Below are 21828 nucleotides of genomic sequence, written 5' to 3'. Positions count from 1 at the left end.
AGTGTATACCTAAGGGCTCGTTTTTCCGTGTTTTTTTAACACAATAATAATGAGATATAACAGACAGTAATGCCAAGGAATGTACAGGGGAAGTTATTAACATTAATGGAATGTAAATAAGAAGAAAGAAAAGTGGATGAAGAAATTACCAACTGTAAGCAGGAATCGAACCTACGACCTTCGAATTACGCGTTCGATGCTCTAACCACTGAGCTATTACAGCGGCACTTCCTCCATCCACTTTCTTGGGTTTATCTGTGAATTTAGAAGTAGGAGCGACAGTCAGCGCCATCTATAAGCCAAACAACGAGTGTGAAAACACTCTTATGCGCATGTTTGGCGTCACGTAGCACGTGAACTTATTATGAGCGGGCAGCTGATTAATTGTCCCTCTTATACAACCTAAACACACCAAGTCTGCCAGTACGAGACCCTCGTTCAATGAAATAAGGGAAAGAAGTGTATACCTAAGAATTGTTTTTCCGTGTTTTTTTAACACAATAATAATGAGATATAACAGACAGTAATGCCAAGGAATGTACAGGGGAAGTTATTAACATTAATTGAATGTAAATAAGAAGAAAGAAAAGTGGATGAAAAAATTACCAACTGTAAGCAGGAATCGAACCTACGACCTTCGAATTACGCGTTCGATGCTCTAACCACTGAGCTATTACAGCGGCACTCCCTCCATCCACTTTTTTGGGTTTATCTGTGAATTTAGAAGTAGGAGCGACAGTCAGCGCCATCTATAAGCCAAACAACGAGTGTGAAAACACTCTTATGCGCATGTTTGGCGTCACGTAGCACGTGAACTTATTATGAGCGGGCAGCTGATTAATTGTCCCTCTTATACAACCTAAACACACCAAGTTCCAGTACGAGACCCTCGTTCAATGAAATAAGGGAAAGAAGTGTATACCTAAGGGCTCGTTTTTCCGTGTTTTTTTAACACAATAATAATGAGATATAACAGACAGTAATGCCAAGGAATGTACAGGGGAAGTTATTAACATTAATGGAATGTAAATAAGAAGAAAGAAAAGAGGATGAAAAAATTACCAACTGTAAGCAGGAATCGAACCTACGACCTTCGAATTACACGTTCGATGCTCTAACCACTGAGCTATTACAGCGGCACTCCCTCCGTCCACTTTTTTATGTTTATCTGTGAATTTAGAAGTAGGAGCGACAGTCAGCGCCATCTATAAGCCAAACAACGAGTGTGAAAACACTCTTATGCGCATGTTTGGCGTCACGTAGCACGTGAACTTATTATGAGCGGGCAGCTGATTAATTGTCCCTCTTATACAACCTAAACACACCAAGTCTGCCAGTACGAGACCCTCGTTCAATGAAATAAGGGAAAGAAGTGTATACCTAAGGGCTCGTTTTTCCGTGTTTTTTTAACACAATAATAATGAGATATAACAGACAGTAATGCCAAGGAATGTACAGGGGAAGTTATTAACATTAATGGAATGTAAATAAGAAGAAAGAAAAGTGGATGAAAAAATTACCAACTGTAAGCAGGAATCGAACCTACGACCTTCGAATTACGCGTTCGATGCTCTAACCACTGAGCTATTACAGCGGCACTTCCTCCATCCACTTTTTTGGGTTTATCTGTGAATTTAGAAGTAGGAGCGACAGTCAGCGCCATCTATAAGCCAAACAACGAGTGTGAAAACACTCTTATGCGCATGTTTGGCGTCACGTAGCACGTGAACTTATTATGAGCGGGCAGCTGATTAATTGTCCCTCTTATACAACCTAAACACACCAAGTCTGCCAGTACGAGACCCTCGTTCAATGAAATAAGGGAAAGAAGTGTATACCTAAGGGCTCGTTTTTCCGTGTTTTTTTAACACAATAATAATGAGATATAACAGACAGTAATGCCAAGGAATGTACAGGGGAAGTTATTAACATTAATAGAATGTAAATAAGAAGAAAGAAAAGTGGATGAAAAAATTACCAACTGTAAGCAGGAATCGAACCTACGACCTTCGAATTACGCGTTCGATGCTCTAACCACTGAGCTATTACAGCGGCACTCCCTCCATCCACTTTTTTGGGTTTATCTGTGAATTTAGAAGTAGGAGCGACAGTCAGCGCCATCTATAAGCCAAACAACGAGTGTGAAAACACTCTTATGCGCATGTTTGGCGTCACGTAGCACGTGAACTTATTATGAGCGGGCAGCTGATTAATTGTCCCTCTTATACAACCTAAACACACCAAGTCTGCCAGTACGAGACCCTCGTTCAATGAAATAAGGGAAAGAAGTGTATACCTAAGGGCTCGTTTTTCCGTGTTTTTTTAACACAATAATAATGAGATATAACAGACAGTAATGCCAAGGAATGTACAGGGGAAGTTATTAACATTAATAGAATGTAAATAAGAAGAAAGAAAAGTGGATGAAAAAATTACCAACTGTAAGCAGGAATCGAACCTACGACCTTCGAATTACGCGTTCGATGCTCTAACCACTGAGCTATTACAGCGGCACTCCCTCCATCCACTTTTTTGGGTTTATCTGTGAATTTAGAAGTAGGAGCGACAGTCAGCGCCATCTATAAGCCAAACAACGAGTGTGAAAACACTCTTATGCGCATGTTTGGCGTCACGTAGCACGTGAACTTATTATGAGCGGGCAGCTGATTAATTGTCCCTCTTATACAACCTAAACACACCAAGTCTGCCAGTACGAGACCCTCGTTCAATGAAATAAGGGAAAGAAGTGTATTCCTAAGGGCTCGTTTTTCCGTGTTTTTTTAACACAATAATAATGAGATATAACAGACAGTAATGCCAAGGAATATACAGGGGAAGTTATTAACATTAATGGAATGTAAATAAGAAGACAGAAAGGTGGATGAAAAAATTACCAACTGTTGTTTGGGTTATAGATGGCGCTGACTGTCGCTCCTACTTCTAAATTCACAGATAAACCCAAAAAAGTGGATGGAGGGAGTGCCGCTGTAATAGCTCAGTGGTTAGAGCATCGAACGCGTAATTCGAAGGTCGTAGGTTCGATTCCTGCTTACAGTTGGTAATTTTTTCATCCACTTTTCTTTCTTCTTATTTACATTCCATTAATGTTAATAACTTCCCCTGTACATTCCTTGGCATTACTGTCTGTTATATCTCATTATTATTGTGTTAAAAAAACACGCAAAAACGAGCCCTTAGGTATACACTTCTTTCCCTTATTTCATTGAACGAGGGTCTCGTACTGGCAGACTTGGTGTGTTTAGGTTGTATAAGAGGGACAATTAATCAGCTGCCCGCTCATAATAAGTTCACGTGCTACGTGACGCCAAACATGCGCATAAGAGTGTTTTCACACTCGTTGTTTGGCTTATAGATGGCGCTGACTGTCGCTCCTACTTCTAAATTCACAGATAAACCCAAAAAAGTGGATGGAGGGAGTGCCGCTGTAATAGCTCAGTGGTTAGAGCATCGAACGCGTAATTCGAAGGTCGTAGGTTCGATTCCTGCTTACAGTTGGTAATTTTTTCATCCACTTTTCTTTCTTCTTATTTACATTCCATTAATGTTAATAACTTCCCCTGTACATTCCTTGGCATTACTGTCTGTTATATCTCATTATTATTGTGTTAAAAAAACACGGAAAAACGAGCCCTTAGGTATACACTTCTTTCCCTTATTTCATTGAACGAGGGTCTCGTACTGGCAGACTTGGTGTGTTTAGGTTGTATAAGAGGGACAATTAATCAGCTGCCCGCTCATAATAAGTTCACGTGCTACGTGACGCCAAACATGCGCATAAGAGTGTTTTCACACTCGTTGTTTGGCTTATAGATGGCGCTGACTGTCGCTCCTACTTCTAAATTCACAGATAAACCCAAAAAAGTGGATGGAGGGAGTGCCGCTGTAATAGCTCAGTGGTTAGAGCATCGAACGCGTAATTCGAAGGTCGTAGGTTCGATTCCTGCTTACAGTTGGTAATTTTTTCATCCACTTTTCTTTCTTCTTATTTACATTCCATTAATGTTAATAACTTCCCCTGTACATTCCTTGGCATTACTGTCTGTTATATCTCATTATTATTGTGTTAAAAAAACACGGAAAAACGAGCCCTTAGGCATACACTTCTTTCCCTTATTTCATTGAACGAGGGTCTCGTACTGGCAGACTTGGTGTGTTTAGGTTGTATAAGAGGGACAATTAATCAGCTGCCTGCTCATAATAAGTTCACGTGCTACGTGACGCCAAACATGCGCATAGGAGTGTTTTCACACTCGTTGTTTGGCTTATAGATGGCGCTGACTGTCGCTCCTACTTCTAAATTCACAGATAAACCCAAAAAAGCGGATGGAGGGAGTGCCGCTGTAATAGCTCAGTGGTTAGAGCATCGAACGCGTAATTCGAAGGTCGTAGGTTCGATTCCTGCTTACAGTTGGTAATTTTTTCATCCACTTTTCTTTCTTCTTATTTACATTCTATTAATGTTAATAACTTCCCCTGTACATTCCTTGGCATTACTGTCTGTTATATCTCATTATTATTGTGTTAAAAAAACACGGAAAAACGAGCCCTTAGGTATACACTTCTTTCCCTTATTTCATTGAACGAGGGTCTCGTACTGGCAGACTTGGTGTGTTTAGGTTGTATAAGAGGGACAATTAATCAGCTGCCCGCTCATAATAAGTTCACGTGCTACGTGACGCCAAACATGCGCATAAGAGTGTTTTCACACTCGTTGTTTGGCTTATAGATGGCGCTGACTGTCGCTCCTACTTCAGGCTGTCAAGGTGGATGGACGTGTTTTTTGAGCGCTCCGGATCGACTGCGCAGATAAGTGTTGTTGCATGTTTTGAGCTTGTCTCTATAATTATAAGGCAGCGGTTGAAATCTTCGTAACACTTATTTTAGGGTACGGCTTTTTTGGGGGCCAGTCACCAGGTATTTATTAGTTAGTGCGGGTGTGTGTGTTTGAATTTTTTTGTTGTTGTTTTTTTCTCTTTTGCTACCCCGTTGGGGAGGTGCGCGTACATTGAACACGCAAATTTTTGTAGTAGAGCTTGGACTTTCTCTTTTTTTTTCATAGTGCAGGGCTCGAGTTTAGTAATTATCGAGTATAGGGACAGTTGGTGTCAGAAAGACATGGTTAAAAAGACTGTAAAGTGTTCAGGATGTGGAGTGGGTTTGAAAGTGGACCCAAGCGTAGAAGCGGATGGACAAGAGGCAGACGCGAAGTGTAGGCAATGTGAGGTCGAGGAAAAACTGGAGAAAATGATGGTTGCCCAGAGCGAACTGCTGATGAGAATCGCCAAACTCGAGACTGCGTTGGCGACAGAGCAAGAAAAAACGAGGGCAATGGGAGAAAGACTGAAGTCCGCCGAGGAAGTGCTAGCGAAGCTGAACAAAGAAGCGACCTACCGAGAGAACAGTAGGGAACCGGCAACCAGAAAGGTGGAGAAGGAAAATCAAGCAAGCTTGGAAAAAACAGGTTTAGCCGGTTCAACTGTCGCAAGGCCCAGCTTCAGCGAGGTAGTGGTGGGGCAGGAAGGGAACAAAAGAGCCGGCGTCACAGGTGCAAGTAGCCCCCAGGTGCAGAACGCTCCAGCGGAAAAGTCACAGCATGTGATAATCGCCGGGGACTCAAATTTAAATCGATGCACAGAAGCCATCAAAGAGAGGGTAAGAGGTGACAAGAGGGTTGCAGTAGGGGCGTTCCCAGGACGCAAGCTGGAAGCAGTCATGAAGCAAGCGAGCGCAAAGCTCAAAACGACAGCTGATAGACGCAACCTCGTGATAATTTCAGGCGGTTTAAACGATGTCCTAAATGAAGATGCAGCAGGACTAGCAGCCACACTGGCGAAAGGCGTCGATGACATGCGCGCCACTTCTCCTAAGGTGCACGTAGTGATATGCACGATACCGGAGGTACCGGTGCGTGATAGCAACCTGCAAAGAGCGGTGGTCAACGCAAACCAAGAGATATGGCGGGTGAGTCGAGAGAAAGGCTTTGAGGTGGTGGAAATAAACAGAGAGGTGCATAGGTGGGGGGTTTTCAACGAGACAGAATTCACTTCGATGGGCGGCTAGGTCATGAGGTGGGTTGGCGACTTGCAGGACGCGCAGTAGCTTTTTTGGGGGGCAAGCGAGCCCTTCGGGGTGCAGGATAGCTAGTAACGAGGAAAACAACCAAGGAGACTCTTCGACAGGTGGTATGGACAGATACGATTCCAAAGTGGCACCAATATCTAAGATACGTAGAGTCCGGGGCATGAATAGACGTAGCCACGAGCGCCGAGCCAATTCAGACATAGGGTATATTAACATGCAGGGTGGTAGGAACAGGCTGAAGTGGGAAGAGATAGAAGAACAGCTAAGGGAAGAAAGGCCGATGGTATACGGTTTTGTAGAAACACATCTCAGGGACATGGAACAACCTCCGAACAATCCGGACTACGCGTGGGAGTATTGTAATAGAACAGAAGGCAGCAGAAAGGAGGGTGGTATTGGGGCATTCATTCATAAAAGTACAGACTGGCAAAGGGTCAAGCAGGAGTGCAAGGAACATTTATGGCTAAAAGGGAAAGTGGCAGGTCAAATGACACTCCTTGGTTTCGTGTACTTGTGGACGGGAGCAAAGGCCAGAGAGGAAAACCAGGCAATGGTAGAGTGTATATCAAAGGACATTCAGGAGTTAGGAAGAGAGTGCGAGATAATTATACTAGGAGACATGAATGCGCACATAGAATATATAGATGGGTATACCGACCCGACAGGCAAAATGATCATGGATATGTAAGAAAGGCTTGATTTGATCATTTGCAACAGTACCGAGAAGTGTGAAGGGCAAATAACATGGGAGGTAGGAAGGCTTCAGTCGACGATAGATTATGCACTGATGTCACATAGGATGTATGATAAGCTCAGGGAAATGCACATAGATGAAGGTGGCTCCAGAAGTCTGGGTAGCGATCACAAACGTATCAAGCTAAGTTTTGGAAGAGCAGTGAAAGTGGGAAGGAGACAAGATGAGCAACTACAGGAAAATTTTTATCCAGAAAGGCAAATTGAAATAGCCACTAAACAAATTGAGAAAGTAATCATGGAGGATAATAAGACAGTGTGGACATACACGAATCTAATTAGACTCTTTGAGATAGAGCTTGCTAAGACGCGTGACAAGTCACCCCGGAAAAGAAGACACAAACCCAAAAGTTGGTGGGATGAGGAAGTTAAGAGAGCCATAGCAAAACGTCAGGAAGCCTCTAGGGAACACAGACATGCTAAGCAACGGGGTGAACCGACAGATGATGTGGAAAGAAAATGGGCAACCTTTCTAAGCTGTAGAAGGGATGCGTCCCTTCTGATCAATGAAAAGATTAGAAGGAAGGGAGCTCAGTGGCTGGCAGAAGTACATAAAAAAGATAGAAAGGCAGCTGCGAAATTTTGGAACCATCTAAACTCCCTAAGAAATGAGACGAGCCTAGAGCAGAGGTTTATAACTACAGCCCAAGGTGCTAGGCTAGAAGGGGACGAAGCTATTGAATATATAAGAACAAGTGTGACAGAAAAATTTCAACAAAGAAGTACTTTATGCACCACAATAGACAAAAACGAATCAAGTGGTGCAATGGCTCCATTTTCACAACAAGAGTGGGAAAAGGCTGAGCAAAGGGTTCCTAGTAGTACATCAACAGGCCCAGATGGCATTCCAATTAGGCTGATAAAAACATTAGGTCCGAAGTCTAAGCAGGCTTTGAGAGAGGCAGTGAGTACAATAATAATCGATGGCGAAGTTCCCGATGGATGGAAAGTTAGCAGGATGAGCATGATCTATAAAGGAAAGGGGGACAAAGCTGACATAAACAACTACCGTCCTATAACAGTGACATCAGTAGTCTACAGGCTGGCGATGCAGATTATAAAGGAAAGACTGCAGGCGTGGATAGAGGATGAGGGGGTGCTGGGGGAACTGCAGAATGGGTTTCGGAAACACAGGAGGTTGGAAGACAATCTGTTCTCACTGACGCAGTGCATCGAAATAGCAGAAAAAGAACACAGGCCCCTGTGGCTAGCATTTTTGGATATCAAGGGAGCGTATGATAGCGTGGTTCAAGAGGAATTGTGGGGAATACTGGACACACTAGGCGTGGAACATGTAGTCACTAATCTTTTAAAGGGTGTCTATAAAGGTAACAAGGTAGTTATAAAGTGGGAAAAACAGGTATCCAAGCCTGCAGAGGTAAAACGGGGGCTTAGGCAGGGGTGCCCCCTGTCACCCTTATTATTCATGATGTACCTACAAGGATTAGAGGCAAAATTAGAGGGAAGTGGACTGGGCTTCAACCTCTCTTTAGTCAAACAAGGAAAACTTATTGATCAGGCACTACCAGCATTAATGTACGCAGATGATATAGTGCTAATGGCCAACAACAAGGAAGATTTGCAGAGATTGATGGACATCTGCGGTAATGAGGGAGATAGGTTAGATTTTAGATTCAGTAGGGAAAAATCAGCAGTCATGATTTTCAATGACAACGAAGGTAGTGAGCTTAGAATACAGGAGGTCACGCTAGAGAGAACAGATAAATACAAATATCTGGGCGTATGGATAAGCAATGGGACTGAGTATCTGAGGGAACACGAAATATACGTGACGACTAAAGGTAACAGGAATGCAGCAGTCATGAAAAATAGGGCACTGTGGAATTACAATAGGTATGATGTTGTGAGAGGAATATGGAAAGGGGTCATGGTTCCTGGGCTGACGTTCAGCAATGCGGTCTTGTGCATGAGATCAGAAGTTCAAGCAAGATTAGAAATTAAGCAACGTGGAATAGGTAGGCTTGCTTTAGGAGCTCACGGGAATACACCAAATCAGGGAGTACAAGGTGATATGGGATGGACATCATTTGAGGGCAGGGAAGCTAGCAGCAAGATAAAATTTGAGAAGCGATTGAGAGAAATGGGGGAAGAGCGTTGGGCTAGGAAGGTTTTCAGCTACTTGTACATGAAGAATGTCGATACAAAATGGAGGAAGCGAACCAGGAAGTTGACTGGTAAATACTTAGAAAACAGCAGGTGGCCAAACCAAAAAGAACTATCGGTTAAGAAAAAAGTGAAGGAAACGGAGACTGACATGTGGAGAATGGGCATGATTAAGAAGTCCGCACTAGAGATCTATCGAACTTTTAAGCAGGAAATTGCCAAGGAAAGGATCTATGATAATACTCGGGGTAGTTCTCTACTGTTTGAAGCCAGGACGGGAGTACTGCGAACCAAGACATATCGGGCCAAATACGAAGGGGTCGACACAGTATGCAGTGCGTGTGGAGAGGAAGAAGAAACTGCCGAACACTTGATAATGTTCTGTAAAGGGCTTCACCCTATAGTTCAGGATGATGGCGCAGAGTTTTTCAAAGCACTGGGATTTAGGGACAGCGAGGGCAAAATAGACTTTAAGCGGGTAGACTTAACTAGAAGGAGGTTATCTGATTGGTGGCTAAAGTCAAGGCACGAGTGAAAATTAAACCCTTCACTGCGAAGTACGAGTCCTCAACTTCATTATTTAAAGGAAAAAAAATATAAATGTAATGGTTAGTTCACTAAGTATTACGGCTAGGTGGCGTTAGCCGCCGCCCGATCTAAAGGGTACAGCCACATCCATCCATCCATCCATCCATCAATCCTTCTAAATTCACAGATAAACCCAAAAAAGTGGATGGAGGGAGTGCCGCTGTAATAGCTCAGTGGTTAGAGCATCGAACGCGTAATTCGAAGATCGTAGGTTCGATTCCTGCTTACAGTTGGTAATTTTTTCATCCACTTTTCTTTCTTCTTATTTACATTCTATTAATGTTAATAACTTCCCCTGTACATTCCTTGGCATTACTGTCTGTTATATCTCATTATTATTGTGTTAAAAAAACACGGAAAAACGAGCCCTTAGGTATACACTTCTTTCCCTTATTTCATTGAACGAGGGTCTCGTACTGGCAGACTTGGTGTGTTTAGGTTGTATAAGAGGGACAATTAATCAGCTGCCCGCTCATAATAAGTTCACGTGCTACGTGACGCCAAACATGCGCATAAGAGTGTTCTCACACTCGTTGTTTGGCTTATAGATGGCGCTGACTGTCGCTCCTACTTCAGGCTGTCAAGGTGGATGGACGTGTTTTTTGAGCGCTCCGGATCGACTGCGCAGATAAGTGTTGTTGCATGTTTTGAGCTTGTCTCTATAATTATAAGGCAGCGGTTGAAATCTTCGTAACACTTATTTTAGGGTACGGCTTTTTTGGGGGCCAGTCACCAGGTATTTATTAGTTAGTGCGGGTGTGTGTGTTTGAATTTTTTTGTTGTTGTTTTTTTCTCTTTTGCTACCCCGTTGGGGAGGTGCGCGTACATTGAACACGCAAATTTTTGTAGTAGAGCTTGGACTTTCTCTTTTTTTTTCATAGTGCAGGGCTCGAGTTTAGTAATTATCGAGTATAGGGACAGTTGGTGTCAGAAAGACATGGTTAAAAAGACTGTAAAGTGTTCAGGATGTGGAGTGGGTTTGAAAGTGGACCCAAGCGTAGAAGCGGATGGACAAGAGGCAGACGCGAAGTGTAGGCAATGTGAGGTCGAGGAAAAACTGGAGAAAATGATGGTTGCCCAGAGCGAACTGCTGATGAGAATCGCCAAACTCGAGACTGCGTTGGCGACAGAGCAAGAAAAAACGAGGGCAATGGGAGAAAGACTGAAGTCCGCCGAGGAAGTGCTAGCGAAGCTGAACAAAGAAGCGACCTACCGAGAGAACAGTAGGGAACCGGCAACCAGAAAGGTGGAGAAGGAAAATCAAGCAAGCTTGGAAAAAACAGGTTTAGCCGGTTCAACTGTCGCAAGGCCCAGCTTCAGCGAGGTAGTGGTGGGGCAGGAAGGGAACAAAAGAGCCGGCGTCACAGGTGCAAGTAGCCCCCAGGTGCAGAACGCTCCAGCGGAAAAGTCACAGCATGTGATAATCGCCGGGGACTCAAATTTAAATCGATGCACAGAAGCCATCAAAGAGAGGGTAAGAGGTGACAAGAGGGTTGCAGTAGGGGCGTTCCCAGGACGCAAGCTGGAAGCAGTCATGAAGCAAGCGAGCGCAAAGCTCAAAACGACAGCTGATAGACGCAACCTCGTGATAATTTCAGGCGGTTTAAACGATGTCCTAAATGAAGATGCAGCAGGACTAGCAGCCACACTGGCGAAAGGCGTCGATGACATGCGCGCCACTTCTCCTAAGGTGCACGTAGTGATATGCACGATACCGGAGGTACCGGTGCGTGATAGCAACCTGCAAAGAGCGGTGGTCAACGCAAACCAAGAGATATGGCGGGTGAGTCGAGAGAAAGGCTTTGAGGTGGTGGAAATAAACAGAGAGGTGCATAGGTGGGGGGTTTTCAACGAGACAGAATTCACTTCGATGGGCGGCTAGGTCATGAGGTGGGTTGGCGACTTGCAGGACGCGCAGTAGCTTTTTTGGGGGGCAAGCGAGCCCTTCGGGGTGCAGGATAGCTAGTAACGAGGAAAACAACCAAGGAGACTCTTCGACAGGTGGCATGGACAGATACGATTCCAAAGTGGCACCAATATCTAAGATACGTAGAGTCCGGGGCATGAATAGACGTAGCCACGAGCGCCGAGCCAATTCAGACATAGGGTATATTAACATGCAGGGTGGTAGGAACAGGCTGAAGTGGGAAGAGATAGAAGAACAGCTAAGGGAAGAAAGGCCGATGGTATACGGTTTTGTAGAAACACATCTCAGGGACATGGAACAACCTCCGAACAATCCGGACTACGCGTGGGAGTATTGTAATAGAACAGAAGGCAGCAGAAAGGGGGGTGAAATTGGGGCATTCATTCATAAAAGTACAGACTGGCAAAGGGTCAAGCAGGAGTGCAAGGAACATTTATGGCTAAAAGGGAAAGTGGCAGGTCAAATGACACTCCTTGGTTTCGTGTACTTGTGGACGGGAGCAAAGGCCAGAGAGGAAAACCAGGCAATGGTAGAGTGTATATCAAAGGACATTCAGGAGTTAGGAAGAGAGTGCGAGATAATTATACTAGGAGACATGAATGCGCACATAGAATATATAGATGGGTATACCGACCCGACAGGCAAAATGATCATGGATATGTAAGAAAGGCTTGATTTGATCATTTGCAACAGTACCGAGAAGTGTGAAGGGCAAATAACATGGGAGGTAGGAAGGCTTCAGTCGACGATAGATTATGCACTGATGTCACATAGGATGTATGATAAGCTCAGGGAAATGCACATAGATGAAGGTGGCTCCAGAAGTCTGGGTAGCGATCACAAACGTATCAAGCTAAGTTTTGGAAGAGCAGTGAAAGTGGGAAGGAGACAAGATGAGCAACTACAGGAAAATTTTTATCCAGAAAGGCAAATTGAAATAGCCACTAAACAAATTGAGAAAGTAATCATGGAGGATAATAAGACAGTGTGGACATACACGAATCTAATTAGACTCTTTGAGATAGAGCTTGCTAAGACGCGTGACAAGTCACCCCGGAAAAGAAGACACAAACCCAAAAGTTGGTGGGATGAGGAAGTTAAGAGAGCCATAGCAAAACGTCAGGAAGCCTCTAGGGAACACAGACATGCTAAGCAACGGGGTGAACCGACAGATGATGTGGAAAGAAAATGGGCAACCTTTCTAAGCTGTAGAAGGGATGCGTCCCTTCTGATCAATGAAAAGATTAGAAGGAAGGGAGCTCAGTGGCTGGCAGAAGTACATAAAAAAGATAGAAAGGCAGCTGCGAAATTTTGGAACCATCTAAACTCCCTAAGAAATGAGACGAGCCTAGAGCAGAGGTTTATAACTACAGCCCAAGGTGCTAGGCTAGAAGGGGACGAAGCTATTGAATATATAAGAACAAGTGTGACAGAAAAATTTCAACAAAGAAGTACTTTATGCACCACAATAGACAAAAACGAATCAAGTGGTGCAATGGCTCCATTTTCACAACAAGAGTGGGAAAAGGCTGAGCAAAGGGTTCCTAGTAGTACATCAACAGGCCCAGATGGCATTCCAATTAGGCTGATAAAAACATTAGGTCCGAAGTCTAAGCAGGCTTTGAGAGAGGCAGTGAGTACAATAATAATCGATGGCGAAGTTCCCGATGGATGGAAAGTTAGCAGGATGAGCATGATCTATAAAGGAAAGGGGGACAAAGCTGACATAAACAACTACCGTCCTATAACAGTGACATCAGTAGTCTACAGGCTGGCGATGCAGATTATAAAGGAAAGACTGCAGGCGTGGATAGAGGATGAGGGGGTGCTGGGGGAACTGCAGAATGGGTTTCGGAAACACAGGAGGTTGGAAGACAATCTGTTCTCACTGACGCAGTGCATCGAAATAGCAGAAAAAGAACACAGGCCCCTGTGGCTAGCATTTTTGGATATCAAGGGAGCGTATGATAGCGTGGTTCAAGAGGAATTGTGGGGAATACTGGACACACTAGGCGTGGAACATGTAGTCACTAATCTTTTAAAGGGTGTCTATAAAGGTAACAAGGTAGTTATAAAGTGGGAAAAACAGGTATCCAAGCCTGCAGAGGTAAAACGGGGGCTTAGGCAGGGGTGCCCCCTGTCACCCTTATTATTCATGATGTACCTACAAGGATTAGAGGCAAAATTAGAGGGAAGTGGACTGGGCTTCAACCTCTCTTTAGTCAAACAAGGAAAACTTATTGATCAGGCACTACCAGCATTAATGTACGCAGATGATATAGTGCTAATGGCCAACAACAAGGAAGATTTGCAGAGATTGATGGACATCTGCGGTAATGAGGGAGATAGGTTAGATTTTAGATTCAGTAGGGAAAAATCAGCAGTCATGATTTTCAATGACAACGAAGGTAGTGAGCTTAGAATACAGGAGGTCACGCTAGAGAGAACAGATAAATACAAATATCTGGGCGTATGGATAAGCAATGGGACTGAGTATCTGAGGGAACACGAAATATACGTGACGACTAAAGGTAACAGGAATGCAGCAGTCATGAAAAATAGGGCACTGTGGAATTACAATAGGTATGATGTTGTGAGAGGAATATGGAAAGGGGTCATGGTTCCTGGGCTGACGTTCAGCAATGCGGTCTTGTGCATGAGATCAGAAGTTCAAGCAAGATTAGAAATTAAGCAACGTGGAATAGGTAGGCTTGCTTTAGGAGCTCACGGGAATACACCAAATCAGGGAGTACAAGGTGAAATGGGATGGACATCATTTGAGGGCAGGGAAGCTAGCAGCAAGATAAAATTTGAGAAGCGATTGAGAGAAATGGGGGAAGAGCGTTGGGCTAGGAAGGTTTTCAGCTACTTGTACATGAAGAATGTCGATACAAAATGGAGGAAGCGAACCAGGAAGTTGACTGGTAAATACTTAGAAAACAGCAGGTGGCCAAACCAAAAAGAACTATCGGTTAAGAAAAAAGTGAAGGAAACGGAGACTGACATGTGGAGAATGGGCATGATTAAGAAGTCCGCACTAGAGATCTATCGAACTTTTAAGCAGGAAATTGCCAAGGAAAGGATCTATGATAATACTCGGGGTAGTTCTCTACTGTTTGAAGCCAGGACGGGAGTACTGCGAACCAAGACATATCGGGCCAAATACGAAGGGGTCGACACAGTATGCAGTGCGTGTGGAGAGGAAGAAGAAACTGCCGAACACTTGATAATGTTCTGTAAAGGGCTTCACCCTATAGTTCAGGATGATGGCGCAGAGTTTTTCAAAGCACTGGGATTTAGGGACAGCGAGGGCAAAATAGACTTTAAGCGGGTAGACTTAACTAGAAGGAGGTTATCTGATTGGTGGCTAAAGTCAAGGCACGAGTGAAAATTAAACCCTTCACTGCGAAGTACGAGTCCTCAACTTCATTATTTAAAGGAAAAAAAAATATAAATGTAATGGTTAGTTCACTAAGTATTACGGCTAGGTGGCTTTAGCCGCCGCCCGATCTAAAGGGTACAGCCACATCCATCCATCCATCCATCCATCAATCCTTCTAAATTCACAGATAAACCCAAAAAAGTGGATGGAGGGAGTGCCGCTGTAATAGCTCATTGGTTAGAGCATCGAACGCGTAATTCGAAGGTCGTAGGTTCGATTCCTGCTTACAGTTGGTAATTTTTTCATCCACTTTTCTTTCTTCTTATTTACATTCCATTAATGTTAATAACTTCCCCTGTACATTCCTTGGCATTACTGTCTGTTATATCTCATCATTATTGTGTTAAAAAAACACGGAAAAACGAGCCCTTAGGTATACACTTCTTTCCCTTATTTCATTGAACGAGGGTCTCGTACTGGCAGACTTGGTGTGTTTAGGTTGTATAAGAGGGACAATTAATCAGCTGCCCGCTCATAATAAGTTCACGTGCTACGTGACGCCAAACATGCGCATAAGAGTGTTTTCACACTCGTTGTTTGGCTTATAGATGGCGCTGACTGTCGCTCCTACTTCTAAATTCACAGATAAACCCAAAAAAGTGGATGGAGGGAGTGCCGCTGTAATAGCTCAGTGGTTAGAGCATCGAACGCGTAATTCGAAGGTCGGAGGTTCGATTCCTGCTTACAGTTGGTAATTTTTTCATTCACTTTTCTTTCTTCTTATTTACATTCCATTAATGTTAATAACTTCCCCTGTACATTCCTTGGCATTACTGTCTGTTATATCTCATTATTATTGTGTTAAAAAACACGGAAAAACGAGCCCTTAGGTATACACTTCTTTCCCTTATTTCATTGAACGAGGGTCTCGTACTGGCAGACTTGGTGTGTTTAGGTTGTATAAGAGGGACAATTATTCAGCTGCCCGCTCATAATAAGTTCACGTGCTACGTGACGCCGAACATGCGCATAGGAGTGTTTTCACACTCGTTGTTTGGCTTATAGATGGCGCTGACTGTCGCTCCTACTTCTAAATTCACAGATAAACCCAAAAAAGTGGATGGAGGGAGTGCCGCTGTAATAGCTCAGTGGTTAGAGCATCGAACGCGTAATTCGAAGGTCGTAGGTTCGATTCCTGCTTACAGTTGGTAATTTTTTCATCCACTTTTCTTTCTTCTTATTTACATTCCATTAATGTTAATAACTTCCCCTGTACATTCCTTGGCATTACTGTCCGTTATATCTCATTATTATTGTGTTAAAAAACACGGAAAAACGAGCCCTTAGGTATACACTTCTTTCCCTTATTTCATTGAACGAGGGTCTCGTACTGGCAGACTTGGTGTGTTTAGGTTGTATAAGAGGGACAATTAATCAGCTGCCCGCTCATAATAAGTTCACGTGCTACGTGACGCCAAACATGCGCATAAGAGTGTTTTCACACTCGTTGTTTGGCTTATAGATGGCGCTGACTGTCGCTCCTACTTCTAAATTCACAGATAAACCCAAAAAAGTGGATGGAGGGAGTGCCGCTGTAATAGCTCATTGGTTAGAGCATCGAACGCGTAATTCGAAGGTCGTAGGTTCGATTCCTGCTTACAGTTGGTAATTTTTTCATCCACTTTTCTTTCTTCTTATTTACATTCCATTAATGTTAATAACTTCCCCTGTACATTCCTTGGCATTACTGTCTGTTATATCTCATCATTATTGTGTTAAAAAAACACGGAAAAACGAGCCCTTAGGTATACACTTCTTTCCCTTATTTCATTGAACGAGGGTCTCGTACTGGCAGACTTGGTGTGTTTAGGTTGTATAAGAGGGACAATTAATCAGCTGCCCGCTCATAATAAGTTCACGTGCTACGTGACGCCAAACATGCGCATAAGAGTGTTTTCACACTCGTTGTTTGGCTTATAGATGGCGCTGACTGTCGCTCCTACTTCTAAATTCACAGATAAACCCAAAAAAGTGGATGGAGGGAGTGCCGCTGTAATAGCTCAGTGGTTAGAGCATCGAACGCGTAATTCGAAGGTCGTAGGTTCGATTCCTGCTTACAGTTGGTAATTTTTTCATTCACTTTTCTTTCTTCTTATTTACATTCCATTAATGTTAATAACTTCCCCTGTACATTCCTTGGCATTACTGTCTGTTATATCTCATTATTATTGTGTTAAAAAAACACGGAAAAACGAGCCCTTAGGTATACACTTCTTTCCCTTATTTCATTGAACGAGGGTCTCGTACTGGCAGACTTGGTGTGTTTAGGTTGTATAAGAGGGACAATTAATCAGCTGCCCGCTCATAATAAGTTCACGTGCTACGTGACGCCGAACATGCGCATAAGAGTGTTTTCACACTCGTTGTTTGGCTTATAGATGGCGCTGACTGTCGCTCCTACTTCTAAATTCACAGATAAACCCAAAAAAGTGGATGGAGGGAGTGCCGCTGTAATAGCTCAGTGGTTAGAGCATCGAACGCGTAATTCGAAGGTCGTAGGTTCGATTCCTGCTTACAGTTGGTAATTTTTTCATCCACTTTTCTTTCTTCTTATTTACATTCCATTAATGTTAATAACTTCCCCTGTACATTCCTTGGCATTACTGTCCGTTATATCTCATTATTATTGTGTTAAAAAAACACGGAAAAACGAGCCCTTAGGTATACACTTCTTTCCCTTATTTCATTGAACGAGGGTCTCGTACTGGCAGACTTGGTGTGTTTAGGTTGTATAAGAGGGACAATTAATCAGCTGCCCGCTCATAATAAGTTCACGTGCTACGTGACGCCAAACATGCACATAAGAGTGTTTTCACACTCGTTGTTTGGCTTATAGATGGCGCTGACTGTCGCTCCTACTTCTAAATTCACAGATAAACCCAAAAAAGTGGATGGAGGGAGTGCCGCTGTAATAGCTCAGTGGTTAGAGCATCGAACGCGTAATTCGAAGGTCGTAGGTTCGATTCCTGCTTACAGTTGGTAATTTTTTCATCCACTTTTCTTTCTTCTTATTTACATTCCATTAATGTTAATAACTTCCCCTGTACATTCCTTGGCATTACTGTCTGTTATATCTCATTATTATTGTGTTAAAAAAACACGGAAAAACGAGCCCTTAGGTATACACTTCTTTCCCTTATTTCATTGAACGAGGGTCTCGTACTGGCAGACTTGGTGTGTTTAGGTTGTATAAGAGGGACAATTAATCAGCTGCCCGCTCATAATAAGTTAACGTGCTACGTGACGCCAAACATGCGCATAAGAGTGTTTTCACACTCGTTGTTTGGCTTATAGATGGCGCTGACTGTCGCTCCTACTTCTAAATTCACAGATAAACCCAAAAAAGTGGATGGAGGGAGTGCCGCTGTAATAGCTCAGTGGTTAGAGCATCGAACGCGTAATTCGAAGGTCGTAGGTTCGATTCCTGCTTACAGTTGGTAATTTTTTCATCCACTTTTCTTTCTTCTTATTTACATTCCATTAATGTTAATAACTTCCCCTGTACATTCCTTGGCATTACTGTCTGTTATATCTCATTATTATTGTGTTAAAAAAACACGGAAAAACGAGCCCTTAGGTATACACTTCTTTCCCTTATTTCATTGAACGAGGGTCTCGTACTGGCAGACTTGGTGTGTTTAGGTTGTATAAGAGGGACAATTAATCAGCTGCCCGCTCATAATAAGTTCACGTGCTACGTGACGCCAAACATGCGCATAAGAGTGTTTTCACACTCGTTGTTTGGCTTATAGATGGCGCTGACTGTCGCTCCTACTTCTAAATTCACAGATAAACCCAAAAAAGTGGATGGAGGGAGTGCCGCTGTAATAGCTCAGTGGTTAGAGCATCGAACGCGTAATTCGAAGGTCGTAAGTTCGATTCCTGCTTACAGTTGGTAATTTTTTCATCCACTTTTCTTTCTTCTTATTTACATTCCATTAATGTTAATAACTTCCCCTGTACATTCCTTGGCATTACTGTCTGTTATATCTCATTATTATTGTGTTAAAAAAACACGGAAAAACGAGCCCCTAGGTATACACTTCTTTCCCTTATTTCATTGAACGAGGGTCTCGTACTGGCAGACTTGGTGTGTTTAGGTTGTATAAGAGGGACAATTAATCAGCTGCCGCTCATAATAAGTTCACGTGCTACGTGACGCCAAACATGCGCATAAGAGTGTTTTCACACTCGTTGTTTGGCTTATAGATGGCGCTGACTGTCGCTCCTACTTCTAAATTCACAGATAAACCCAAAAAAGTGGATGGAGGGAGTGCCGCTGTAATAGCTCAGTGGTTAGAGCATCGAACGCGTAATTCGAAGGTCGTAGGTTCGATTCCTGCTTACAGTTGGTAATTTTTTCATCCACTTTTCTTTCTTCTTATTTACATTCCATTAATGTTAATAACTTCCCCTGTACATTCCTTGGCATTACTGTCTGTTATATCTCATTATTATTGTGTTAAAAAACACGGAAAAACGAGCCCTTAGGTATACACTTCTTTCCCTTATTTCATTGAACGAGGGTCTCGTACTGGCAGACTTGGTGTGTTTAGGTTGTATAAGAGGGACAATTAATCAGCTGCCCGCTCATAATAAGTTCACGTGCTACGTGACGCCAAACATGCGCATAAGAGTGTTTTCACACTCGTTGTTTGGCTTATAGATGGCGCTGACTGTCGCTCCTACTTCTAAATTCACAGATAAACCCAAAAAAGTGGATGGAGGGAGTGCCGCTGTAATAGCTCAGTGGTTAGAGCATCGAACGCGTAATTCGAAGGTCGTAGGTTCGATTCCTGCTTACAGTTGGTAATTTTTTCATCCACTTTTCTTTCTTCTTATTTACATTCCATTAATATAATAACTTCCCCTGTACATTCCTTGGCATTACTGTCTGTTATATCTCATTATTATTGTGTTAAAAAAACACGGAAAAACGAGCCCTTAGGTATACACTTCTTTCCCTTATTTCATTGAACGAGGGTCTCGTACTGGCAGACTTGGTGTGTTTAGGTTGTATAAGAGGGACAATTAATCAGCTGCCCGCTCATAATAAGTTCACGTGCTACGTGACGCCAAACATGCGCATAAGAGTGTTTTCACACTCGTTGTTTGGCTTATAGATGGCGCTGACTGTCGCTCCTACTTCTAAATTCACAGATAAACCCAAAAAAGTGGATGGAGGGAGTGCTGCTGTAATAGCTCAGTGGTTAGAGCATCGAACGCGTAATTCGAAGATCGTAGGTTCGATTCCTGCTTACAGTTGGTAATTTTTTCATCCACTTTTCTTTCTTCTTATTTACATTCCATTAATGTTAATAACTTCCCCTGTACATTCCTTGGCATTACTGTCTGTTATATCTCATTATTATTGTGTTAAAAAAACACGGAAAAACGAGCCCTTAGGTATACACTTCTTTCCCTTATTTCATTGAACGAGGGTCTCGTACTGGCAGACTTGGTGTGTTTAGGTTGTATAAGAGGGACAATTAATCAGCTGCCCGCTCATAATAAGTTCACGTGCTACGTGACGCCAAACATGCGCATAAGAGTGTTTTCACACTCGTTGTTTGGCTTATAGATGGCGCTGACTGTCGCTCCTACTTCTAAATTCACAGATAAACCCAAAAAAGTGGATGGAGGGAGTGCCGCTGTAATAGCTCAGTGGTTAGAGCATCGAACGCGTAATTCGAAGGTCGTAGGTTCGATTCCTGCTTACAGTTGGTAATTTTTTCATCCACTTTTCTTTCTTCTTATTTACATTCCATTAATGTTAATAACTTCCCCTGTACATTCCTTGGCATTACTGTCTGTTATATCTCATTATTATTGTGTTAAAAGAACACGGAAAAACGAGCCCCTAGGTATACACTTCTTTCCCTTATTTCATTGAACGAGGGTCTCGTACTGGCAGACTTGGTGTGTTTAGGTTGTATAAGAGGGACAATTAATCAGCTGCCCGCTCATAATAGGTTCACGTGCTACGTGACGCCAAACATGCGCATAAGAGTGTTTTCACACTCGTTGTTTGGCTTATAGATGGCGCTGACTGTCGCTCCTACTTCTAAATTCACAGATAAACCCAAAAAAGTGGATGGAGGGAGTGCCGCTGTAATAGCTCAGTGGTTAGAGCATCGAACGCGTAATTCGAAGGTCGTAGGTTCGATTCCTGCTTACAGTTGGTAATTTTTTCATCCACTTTTCTTTCTTCTTATTTACATTCCATTAATGTTAATAACTTCCCCTGTACATTCCTTGGCATTACTGTCTGTTATATCTCATTAATATTGTGGTAAAAAAACACGGAAAAACGAGCCCTTAGGTATACACTTCTTTCCCTTATATATATATATATATATATATATATATATATATATATATATATATATATATATATATATATATATATATATAATAAACCCCGTTATATTGTAACGGGGTTTATTTGCAGCGCAGAACGCAGAAAGCGAAGCAGTCAGCAGCGTCCAGCCAAGCGCAGCAAGCACGAGCTTATGCTGATGGCGATGCCCCTGATGCGCCGAGAAATGCCGCTGAAGCTCCTCTTCACTACAATCGCCCTCCGCACAAAAAGACGCCGTCCTGGCGAATTATGGAGAAGAAACGACTAATGGGTCGTAATATGACTTGAGACGAGAGACGTGGACAGTGTCGCGGCCGCGGTAGCGTAGGTCTGTGGATGGGATGATGGGCTCCACGATATAGTTGACGAGTGACGTTTGCTCTACAACGTGGTATGGCCCGATGTATTTGGGAAGAAGTTTTGCGGAGCGGCCAGGCGCGGTAGCAGGTGCCCGAAGCCATACTAATGAACCAGGTGGAAAGTTTGGAGCCGAACGGTCCCCAGTCCGGCGGGACTGCTGCTGCCACTGGT

At 43.1% G+C, this 21828-nt stretch overlaps 1 non-coding gene across 1 annotated transcript; it reads right to left on the bottom strand.

The window, feature by feature from the left end:
• Positions 1-1063: 1063 nt before the first annotated feature.
• On the bottom strand, positions 1064-1136 carry TRNAT-UGU (transfer RNA threonine (anticodon UGU)). Its single transcript has one exon. It is a non-coding gene; the product is annotated as a tRNA-Thr (tRNA).
• Between the last annotated feature and the right edge of the window lie 20692 nt (positions 1137-21828).

Source organism: Rhipicephalus microplus, unplaced genomic scaffold (assembly GCF_043290135.1).
Source record: "Rhipicephalus microplus isolate Deutch F79 unplaced genomic scaffold, USDA_Rmic scaffold_12, whole genome shotgun sequence".
NCBI lineage: Eukaryota > Metazoa > Arthropoda > Arachnida > Ixodida > Ixodidae > Rhipicephalus > Rhipicephalus microplus.
The sequence above is the reverse complement of the archived record's forward strand: the minus strand, read 5'-3'. Positions and strand labels throughout refer to the sequence as shown.